The sequence below is a fragment of the Narcine bancroftii genome, chromosome 4 (genome assembly GCF_036971445.1).
Source record: "Narcine bancroftii isolate sNarBan1 chromosome 4, sNarBan1.hap1, whole genome shotgun sequence".
NCBI classification, from domain to species: Eukaryota; Metazoa; Chordata; class Chondrichthyes; order Torpediniformes; family Narcinidae; genus Narcine; species Narcine bancroftii.
Window position 1 is genome coordinate 257,245,107 of NC_091472.1, and position 12,091 is coordinate 257,257,197.

The following is a 12,091-nucleotide window of genomic DNA, read 5'->3' on the forward strand; positions in this document are numbered from 1 at the left end:
TTGGATGGATGTATGGCTTTATCTTCATTGACCTGATGTCATGCTCGTAGATCAAATTGGCTTTTTCCCCTGTGTCCTGCTCAACTCTATTCATGCTTGGCTATTCAGTGTCTGTTGTTTTGAAATCTTTCTGCATAACCATGCCAATGAAGAATGGATCACTGAGGGCAATTTCTTTTATAGTGTGCACACTTTCACTTCTGTTTTGTTTCCATTTGGAAAAACATTGCTTTGCATAGTGATTCTGCCCTTTGCACTTATTACAGTCTTTTTCATAGGTTGGTGCAGGTTGAGTGCTACATCATTTACAATTGAATGTCTCTCCATTGTTTTATTGTTTCCTATGTCTTGTTCTCTGTATATGTGTGCGTCCAGACACTGTGGCTACAGAAACATCTTCATTATCACAGCTTTTGCACTCCCAGTCCCACCAAACGTTTTGCATGTTGCAGAGTTAATTCACTGGTGTGGCATATCTTCACAGCTCCAGCTAAGTTAAGGTCTGTCTCTCGTAGAAACCTCTCTCTCACTTTCTTATCAATAATTATGAACACAATTTGATTATGGATCATTGAATCTTGCAGTGATCCAAAATTGCATGTTCTTAGTTTTAGTTTCAAGTCCATTAAGAAAGTATCAAAGCTCTCTGCCTGCAGCTGCATGTGCGCTCGAAGCACGTACCTCTCAAATATTTCATTTTTCCTTTGGTGAGCTGCATCCATTAAATATCTTGATAACATTGTCTAACTTCCTCTGGTCTTCTGACTTGGTAAAACAAATTTAGTGCTTGAGGTCCCACTACTGTAAGTAGCAGTACAATCTTCCAAGCATCAGGTTTGCTATCGAGCACTATGTCCTGCTGATGCAACATGAATCATTGTTTGAACTGCCACTCATGGTTGACATTCCCAGTCCAGAGCTATCACACTCTCCATGTTTCCTGCTGATATTGTGTGATATTTCTTTTAAATAATAAAGAAACTTTCATTCTTTTATATTAACAATATTTTATTAATGACTCCTGACCTTGTGGTACAGCATTTTTTGAATCTAATCCAAGGTGCAGCATTCATCTCTGACTCCCTCTAGTGGTCAGGAGTATTCTTTGGCTTGGCTTCGCGGACGAAGATTTATGGAGGGGGTAAAAAGTCCACGTCAGCTGCAGGCTCGTTTGTGGCTGACAAGTCCGATGCGGGACAAGCAGACACGATTGCAGCGGTTGCAAGGGAAAATTGGTTGGTTGGGGTTGGGTGTTGGGTTTTTCCTCCTTTGCCTTTTGTCAGTGAGGTGGGCTCTGCGGTCTTCTTCAAAGGAGGTTGCTGCCCGCCAAACTGTGAGGCGCCAAGATGCACGGTTTGAGGCGTTATCAGCCCACTGGCGGTGGTCAATGTGGCAGGCACCAAGAGATTTCTTTAGGCAGTCCTTGTACCTTTTCTTTGGTGCACCTCTGTCACGGTGGCCAGTGGAGAGCTCGCCATATAACACGATCTTGGGAAGGCGATGGTCCTCCATTCTGGAGACGTGACCCACCCAGTGCAGCTGGATCTTCAGCAGCGTGGACTCGATGCTGTCGACCTCTGCCATCTCGAGTACTTCGACGTTAGGGATGAAAGCGCTCCAATGGATGTTGAGGATGGAGCGGAGACAACGCTGGTGGAAGCATTCTAGGAGCCGTAGGTGGTGCCGGTAGAGGACCCATGATTCGGAGCCGAACAGGAGTGTGGGTATGACAACGGCTCTGTATACGCTTATCTTTGTGAGGTTTTTCAGTTGGTTGTTTTTCCAGACTCTTTTGTGTAGTCTTCCAAAGGCGCTATTTGCCTTGGCGAGTCTGTTGTCTATCTCATTGTCGATCCTTGCATCTGATGAAATGGTGCAGCCGAGATAGGTAAACTGGTTGACCGTTTTGAGTTTTGTGTGCCCGATGGAGATGTGGGGGGGCTGGTAGTCATGGTGGGGAGCTGGCTGATGGAGGACCTCAGTTTTCTTCAGGCTGACTTCCAGGCCAAACATTTTGGCAGTTTCCGCAAAGCAGGACGTCAAGCGCTGAAGAGCTGGCTCTGAATGGGCAACTAAAGCGGCATCATCTGCAAAGAGTAGTTCACGGACAAGTTTCTCTTGTGTCTTGGTGTGAGCTTGCAGGCGCCTCAGATTGAAGAGACTGCCATCCGTGCGGTACCGGATGTAAACAGCGTCTTCATTGTTGGGGTCTTTCATGGCTTGGTTCAGCATAGTATTACTAGCACTCTATCACCACATTGTCCTGCTGTTATCAGACTTGTCAATGAAACTCTCACTGGAAAAAGGTGAAGACCCTGAATCGCTTTTAACTGTACTTTTCTCTGTACCTTGCACTCCCTAACTTATTATATTACTACTTCACACATTGTTGTTTATTTGTTTATTTTTGTATTTCTCACTGTATTCATGATATACATAAATGATCAGGAAGTGAGCCAGAGTGTAGTGTATCTAAGTTTGCTGACACTAAATTGAGTGGAAAAGCAAATTGTGCAGAAGATACAGAGAGTCTGAAGAGAGATTTACAGAGGTTAAGTGAGTTGGCAAGGGTCTGTCAGATGGAATACAATGTTGGCAAACACATTGGAAGGAAAAATGGAAAATCAAAATATTATTGAAATGGCACGTGATTTCATCATGTTGTTGAGCAGAAGGACTTGGGAGTGCTTGTGCATGAATCACAAAAGATTGGTTTGCAGGTGTAGCAGGCTATCAAGAAGGCAAATAGAATGTTGGAATTCATTGCTAGAGGGATTGAATTTAAGAGTAGGGAGGTCATGCTGCAAATGTACAAGGTACTGGTGAGACTGCGATTGAAGCTGGATCTGGTGATGCAATCATGAGTCAGTAGTGTGAACAGGAGTGAGCTGAGCACACAGCCCTGAGGTGTGCCAGTGCTCAGCCTGATGGTGCTTGACATTCCGTTTCTAACCCAGACAGACTGTCATCTTTCTGTTAGGAAATCCAGGATCCAGCTTCAGAGAAGGGTGTTGAGACACAGCAAGGACTGCTTCTCCACCAGTCTCTGGGAAATGAAAGTATTAAATGCTGAGCTGAAGTCAAGGAACAGCAGCCTGGCATTTGAGGCATCACTCTGCAGACAGGCCAGGATGGAATGAAGCAACAAAGCTATAGTATAGTCTGTGGAACAGTTTCTTCCATAGGCAAATTGAAATAGATCCAGTGACTTTGGAAGGTATACTTTTGAAGAATTTCATCACTAGACACTCAAAGCATTTCATTATGATGGAGGTCAGTGCCACAGGATAACAGTCATTGAAACATATTAAAAAAATGAAAGGCATAGATAAGACAGAAGCTGTTTCCATTGGAAGGGGAGACCAGAACTAGGGGTCATAGCCTCAAGATTCAACATAGTAGATTTAGGGAGGAGATGAGGAGGAACTGCTTTTGCCAGAGGGTGGTGAATCTGTGGAATTCGCTGCCCATTAAAGCATTGGAGGCTACCTCAGTAAATAGATTTAAGACAAGTTTGGATAGATTTTTACACAGAAATGGAATTAAGGGATATGGGGAAAAGGCAGGTAGGTGGAGATGAGCCTATAATCAGATCAGCTATGATTTCATTGAATGCTGGAGCAGGCTTGACTGGCAAGATGGCCTACTCCTGCTCCTATTTCTTTATGTTCTTATGTATGCTACTTGCTCAGATAGTATGTATCTATATCTCGGCATAGGGTGCAGAGGAGATTTATCAGGATATTGCCTGGATTGGAGAACATGAGACAAGGTTAGCAGAGCTGGGACTTTTCTCTGAAGCGAAGAAGGATGAAAGGTGACTTAATAGAGGTGTACAAGATTATGAGAGGCATAAACAGGGTAGACAGGCAGCACATTTCCCAGGGCAAGAGTAGGAAACAGCAATGGACATCTGTTTAAGGTGATGGGAGTAGGTTATGGGAGATGTCAGGGGTATGTTTTTTTACAGAGAGGTAGTGGGTGGCTGGAGTGCATTGCCAGGGGTTTCGGTAAAGGGAGGTACAATAGGAGCATGTAAAAAAACCCTTAGATAGGTGCACAAATTCAAGAAAAATAGAGGGTTATGTGTGTTAGATAGGGAAGTTTAGTTGAGTAGGTTTCTATCGGTTGGCACAACTTTGTGAACCAGAGGGCCTGTATTGTGCTGTAATGCTCTATGTTTTATGATGTATGTGGCTATAATATACTTCAATTCAATTCAATGCAACTCAAGAGTCAGAAAATGCTGGTCTCCCTCAGCATGTCAATCAGTAGATGTGGAAAAAGAAGCCATATTTCAGGATTAAGACATGATACCAGAAAATGTGAATTTTATGGTGTCATTTCAGCAATGAGAATTCTTTGTTTCAAATTCAAGCTCTTTTATTTTCAGATGAAGCCAGATGAAATACAAAGGTTTTTATGAGCAGACCAGTTATACGGAGTAAAACAATAACAGAAGTGGAGTTGTAGAGAGAGAGAGATTATGTTGATATGGAGCTGTTATGTCTCTTGGGAGGCTTCCTAAATAACAGAAATGCAAGATTCAAATAACAAAAAAGCCTTTACTTACTGGCGCTTTCCATCATCTCAGGAAGCTGTTCACACACACATATGTATACATATGCCCCACAGTGGTGCACTGCAGTGAGAAGGGTGTATTTTTACACAATTGCAATATAGTTCACATTATCCTGACTATATACAGGAGCAAAGGCACCATAATTGCACTATTAGTGAGGCTCATTCAGGAGACTGATGATGATGGGAAAAAATGTTGTTCTTGATGGATGATCTCATACTTGTGAATTTTCTTCTTGACCAGAGGGATGTAAAGAGAGTGCGACTGAGATGTAATCTTACAAAAACATAAAATTATGAAAGGCATAGATAAGATAGAGGCAGGAAAGTCATTTCCACTGATGGGTGAGACTAGAACTCGGGGCCGTAGCCTCAAGATTCGGGGAGTAGATTTAAGATGGAGATGAGGAGGAACTGCTTCTTCCAGGGAGTTGTGAATCTGTGGAATTCTCTGCCCATGGAAACAATAAAAGCACCCCATTAAATGTACTTAAGATCATTAGATAGATTTGTGGATAGTAGTGGAATTAAGAGTAACGGGTAAAGGGCACGTAGGTTGAGCTGAGCTGAGTCCATGACCAGATCAGCCATAATCTTATTGATTGGCGCAGCAGGCTCGATAGAGCAGATGGACGACTCTGCTCCGATTTTTCATATTTTTATGTTCTTGTCAACTTGTAAATCTTTCAGGTCAACAACCTGCTTTCAAAAAGGGCATCTGATAAAACATTGATCTGTCCTCTCCAGAGGTGTAATCTGACCTGATGAATGTTCTCTATTTTTTCTTTGTTTATTTCAGATTCCCAGCATTAAATATCAATTCAAATTTATTGTCATCTGATTGTACAAGTACAACCTGACGAAACAGTATTCTCCGGTCCTCAGTGCAAAACATACAGAAACACAACCAGAAATTACACACATACAGACAAACAATAGATATGTAGGACAAGTATTTCATAAATAAATATTGTTTCATACATATAAGAGACTTGAATGGTTAGTGTGAGCAGTTCCTTTGATCGTTCAGCACTCTCACTGTCCGTGGGAAGAAGATGTTCCTCAGCCTGGTGGTCCTGGCTCTGATACTCCCTGATGGGAACAGCTGAAAGATTCAATGTGCAGGGTGGAAGAGCTCCTCAATGATTTTGCATGCCCTCTTCAAAAAACAATCCTGGTAATGGGGAGGGGGTTGGGGGTAGACTCTAGTGATCTTCTCTGCTACTGTTATGGTACTGTGGATTGGCCTCAGCAACCGCCGTACTCCACTGTGATGCAGCCATCCAGGACCTGCAGTTGGATGCTAAACCATTATTTAACTTCAGGCTGTACACATGTGCTCAGTTCATCATGAGTTAGTAGTCTATGCTTCAAATGAAAGGAGATATAGCTGGGTTTAGGCATTGAGTGTAATGTCTTGGTCCGATTAACAACTGATTAATGGCCACCTCAATGACAAAAGACAAAGGAGGAAAAACCCAACACCCAACCCCAACCAACCAATTTTCCCCTGCAACCGCTGCAACCGTGTCTGCCTGTCCCGCATCGGACTTGTCAGCCACAAACGAGCCTGCAGCTGACGTGGACATTTACCACTCCATAAATCTTCGTCCGCGAAGCCAAGCCAAAGAAGAAGAATGGTCAGAAATGAGAACAACCATGATTTTAGGTTTGCAATATACAAAACAGGGTTTTGAGGAAACAATACATAATCATCCTTTTTTTAAATAATGTTAATGACAAATTAGAGGACTGAATATGAAATATCCATGTTTCCTAATTGTATAAATTTTGGGAGGAGAGCTAGGCATGAAAGGGGTGTGAAGGGATTGTAAAAATGCAGTAAAATTCCAATAATCCAGCACACGGAACTTTTGTGGCACCAGAATCTCTGGATTATGTAATGTTCAAACATTCATAGAAAAAAGGTGGAAGATTAGGCTATTCAGCCCATCCAGCCTACACCATCATTCGATACAATCATGGCTACTGTTCCCATTGACATCCAACATATCTTAAATTCACTTTGTTTTAGATGTTATACTGATTTATAATAACTATCCCAGAAAAATCAATAAGTTTAAAGCATGAGGGGAAACCAGAAGCCAGGTGGATTTCAGCATGCATAAATGACTGAGTGAGTTTCAGTGGAGCAATGGAATTGAAGCCCCAGTGAATTTTAAGGGAACATGGGAGAACTGGAGCTCTGGTGAGTGTCAGGGGTAATGTGGAAATTGTGGCCCCAGGTGAATATGGGAGCGAGAGCCCTCATGAATTTCAGGGAAGCTTGCAAATTGAGGCCCTGGTGAAACTGATGGGAGCAGGGAAACATCAGCTATGAGGCAGATGTCGATTGATCAGGACATCTGAGTTGTAAAACATGAAAGTTTGCAGACATCGTGGTCAAAGTAAAATCACAATGCTGGAAAAACTCAGCAAGTCAAGCAGTGATCTTTATATAGCATTATATTATTTGCTATATAAAGTATACTGTTTGACCTGCTGAGATTCTCCAGCATCTCTGACTGGTCAGTTACTGAAGATTTAATCTATATGATTATGTAGGAGACTAATGCACGAATGTGGCAGATAACAACAAGAGATCAATTTCATTTTAGATTTTCATGGGTTTGTTGATAAATGGCCAATGAACAAGGTTTATTAATGCGGTAAACTATCCTACAAGCCGTTTCCTGCCCCTGTTATTGGAGCACTGAGAAAATGCAAGAAAGATGATTTATAAGAAGCAGCAAACTTTTGGAATCTGGGGAGGCAAAGGGGTGATCAACATTTCAGGTGCAGACCATGCATCACCCTGCCAATTGAAAGGCGTAAGATAGATGCAAATGGAGATCGAGCCAATGGCGGGAGGGTGATGGGTGATAGGTAGAAATAGACTGTGAAGAAAAACAAAAAAATAGATGGACCCAGATAGAGAGAGAGAAGGGGGAAGGTAGAAACAAAGGCAGGTTGTAATAGGTGGAAACAAAAAAAGGGAGTTGGAGCCAGGTAGGGAAGGGAATGAGGGAGGCAGATGGGGAGCCATGATGGGCTGATGAAGCCAGTTAGGGGAGAGGATGGGGAAGTTTCAGGTGGAAACAAGGCAGAAAAAGGCAGAAGGACCTCTATGTGGAATCAAATAGAGCTAGAGAAGGGCAGGGTGGATGAAGGGTAGATGGGGGAGGGAATAAGAAAGGAAAAATAACCCAGCTGGATGCGTGTGGGTGAAGGGCAGATGAAACCAAGCAGGGTAGATGCTGATGGAAAAGAAAGAGATATCCTCCATGAATAGGAGTGGGAAAGAAAAGTTGAAATGCATATTTCCTGAAACTGGAAAAATCTACGTTCAGACCATGTGCTGCAGGCTAACTTTCAAAATCACTCAGATTCTATTCAATCCATTGTCTTCAGTGAACCCTTTAAATTGGACCATTTTTTCACTTCATTCCATCCAGTAGGCATCTCAATCACTGAGATTTTGTATTTGTACCAGATTTGATTTCCCTCTCAGTACCTGTTGCATCCCACGTGATGTTTCACCAGTAGATGAAAAGGCTAAACATTGAAATTAATTCCTCAGGTGTCAAGCATATTTGGTACAAAAGATGCTATGTAAATGCATGTGCTTCTTTCGAATCATGTCTATGAATACGCATGTTTACTGTTATATGCACAAGTTCAATGTACAGATGCACTGAAATTCTTACTTGCTACCATCACACATGGAGCTAAGATACAATAGTATAAATTAAGTTACTGCAATATACCATGAGAAAGTAAAGAGATAATAAATATAAAAGGATAGATAAATAAACATTCACAGTTGCAGTTAGAGCACAAACAAGTGATGTTTCAAGATTCAAGATTCAGGGATTCTTTTATTGTCATGTAATAAAACAGAAAATATGAAATTACACCAAATTTCCTTTAATCCGCTGTAAGGCAAATGAAGATTTGGCATCAGCAGAAATTATCTGACACCCCTTACAGTGAGAGAAAGAGAAGCAAAAGAATCACTGTGTGTCTGTGTATCCATCTCCAGTGCTCCCACAGCCTTCACAGCCACACTGTCTTCAGTCCAAACCATCAGCAACCCAAGCATCAGATCCAAACCTCTGACATGATCAGGAAGCCCTCAGAGCTTTTGGCACCTTCTTGCTTCCCAGTTCAGATATATGGTATCCCTTCAGCAAGACTTGAGCCAGTCTTCAGTATTCCACAGCCTGGCACATGTCCTTTGACTGCAGTCTCTAGCAACCCGGAACCTGCATGGGTTCCTCACCTCGAATCATCAACAGTCTATTGTCTGGGTCCATTTTCTGCCTCAGAGCCTCTTGCTGGACTACCACCATGGTCACCATCCCATGGGTCATTCTCTCTGCTTTTCCTTCTCAAATGGTGAGGGAGAGGGTGGTGGTCTCCTCATTTTCTAGTGCCCTGCACCAGTCCTTTGCTTCCCTAGAGTCTTGAACCTCTCAAGGCCACTGCCAAACAAAGATGCTATCTGGGTCCAGACCCTGCGGTCACTGAATTTTAAAATAAACCACCGTGGGCTCCTTTAACAGGCCATTTAAACCCTGTATGAAGCCGAAGGCAGTTTGACTGGGCAGTTGGACCTGTGGTGGAGCGCTGTCTCTCTGCTCCCTGTTCTCCATGGGTCCGCACTAATGGCAGTGCTGTCATTACTGCAGCTCTGGCTTTTACTTTTGCAGACAGATCTTATGGAGTAGTTCAGGGGAGTACAGGAAGGATCAAGAGCCTGATAGCTGTAGGGGAAAAAATTAAACTTGGAGATGCTGGACTTCTGCCTGAAGGAAGCAATGAGAAGAGATGGTATCCAGAATGATGGGGATCCTTTATGATGTTGCTTCTTTCTTGAGACAATGCCTCACATTTGATAATGTTGACAACACTTACGTTCAAAGACACACTTGGAAAAAGACAATATTCAAAGTTACAAAATGCTTTCATAACAACCTTTTTAACAAAGCAGTACACAAATGGTACTGTGACTATTGCATGTTGATGTAAGGCAGTGGCACCGATCAACTGCTGTGAACTGCAATGCGATGATGACCAGGTAACCTGCTTTCCTTCCTGATGTTGGCAGCTATAAAATACTGGCCAGCTCAATGAAGGAAACAGCTTTGGTTGTTTAACCCGTGAGACCTTCATTTAACAACACATTTGAAGGGCAGTGTCTCTGACACAGCAACCCTCCTCAGCATTGCATGGTATTGTCAGTCACATGCTGTTGTTGAAGTCTCTGAAGTGGGGCTTGAACCCACGGCCTTCTGAGTTAGAGACAAGTGTGGGAAACTAACTTGAAATGAATGCAATGTGAATTTGAATGAAAGAGAATTAATTCTGAATGGACATTCAATAGAATAAGAAGCCTCAAATGAGGGAGCTTCAGAAATGTGAAAGTTTAGCATTAAACATTAGACTGCAATGGTGAAATGCAGACAACAATCCCTCTAGAGGTGGTGGTATGTGCAGCCTCATTAATATATATTGATTTTTTTTAATATATATGTATAATTCTTTAGTGGGGCTGGTTCAGTCTGATTCCACCTCACTGTGCAAAGAACATTTTCACATAACCTCAGCTTCTTTGCCGCTGTGAAACATTCATTTCCAATGTGCCATTTTAATAGGCTACAGTCAATTTTTAATCTTTGCTTCTGGTGGCGAACTGAGAGTTTATTTTTTTTCTTCTCACTCCCTCTCTGACATTGGGAGTGTTTTGTGGAGGAAAGATTGGATTGTTCCTTGTCTCAGGTGTAGATTAATTTGCCGATGTCTAGGAACTGAGTTCGTCACAGGTGATATATTTAAAGGCACTGGACACCCTGTCTTGCAGTCAATCATGAACTGCAGCTTGGACAATCCACTCGTGTGGATGAAAATTTGATTTACCTTAAGCTTCACTTTAAAATATCAAGGGAAAAATAAGTTATTTGTCATCTAAAGAGGGCAATGAAAATCTCCATAATTTCAATTGCATCAATAATTATTTTCCAAGGTGCAGTAAGGAAATGTCTTGCTCACAACAGGACATACAGACCAATGGGTCAATGGCAGTTCCTGGGAGAGGAATTAATTTTGAATGACAGCATGGTAACAGGCCTTTCTGGCCAACAAGCCCATGCTGCCCAATTACACCCAAATGACTCATTAACCTACTAACCTTTGGAATGTGGGAAGATAGGAGAGTTAAAAACTAGAGGACATGGGTTTAAAGGGAACTTCACACAGAGGGTGCTGAGTGTTTGGAATGAACTGCCAGATGAAGTGGTGAATGCAGGCTCAATTTTGACATTTAAGAAAAATGTGGACATGGATGGGAGTGGTACAGAAGGATATGGACCATTTGCAGATCAGTGGGACTAGGCAGAATAGTTAGATTGGTACAGACTAGAAGGGCCAAAATGCTGGTTTCTGTGCTGTAGTGTTGTATAGTTTGAAATATGAACACTTGGAGGAAAACCACACGGACATGGGGAGAACATACAAATTCTTTAAAGACAGCAGCAGATTTGAACCCAGGTATAATAGCATTGTGATAACCATTACGTCAGTGCCTTTCCTCTCAGAGTTGTGGTTAAATGAGGTCCTTCAGCACACACTGAGTCTGCACTAATGATCAAGCACACATGTAAATTTAATCCATTTATTTATTCTCCTCACATCCCCATCAATGCTTCCCAAATTCTACTAGATTCACCCACTCAGGCCAATTTACAGTGACTGAGTCACCCACTGACCTGCACAGATTTTGGAATTGGGAGGAAAGCAGATTATCCAGGGAGACCCATAAACAATATTATGGGCTGAAGGACCTGTACTATATTGTAATATTCAATGTTTTGATAAATAAACTGATGGGGGTGGGGAGGAGGGGTGTGGGAGGGGACTACTGAGTGTGTTAGTTGCCTGAAATAGGAAAATTCAATGTTGATTCCATTGGGTTCTTCCTCATTCTATCAAAAGTGTTTTCTATAACTGCCTTGTGCTTATGAAAGATTTCTAGATTAGTTGATTATTGAGGAGCAAGAACATTTTGAATGATTATGTGTTTATTGTCATATACATCAGTTCAATGAACAGATGCAACAATATTCTAATACCTCGACTACAATAAACCTCAAATGCCAAAAGAGAAAAAAAAAGATAATAAATAACAAATGATAAATAAATAAATATTCCATTTGTAGTTAGTGCAAATAAAAGAAAGTGATTTATCAGTAGTGCAGACAGATCCCTGAGTAGTTTATGGTTACGATTAAGAGTAGTTTATGGCTTGGGTTAAGTGTTCCATAACAAGTTGCCTTAAACTTAACTTTTTCAACTTAGACCCTCTGATTTAGCTTTCCTTGCCAATTCCTCAGTTACCACAATCTAATTTTCTGTGTTTTTACAGGTAGACTGAAAAATTATTTTCTGTTTTGTGAACTGCCAGAAATTCTAGAAATAAAGTCATTGTGCCAAGATGTCAAGGAGTAGCAGT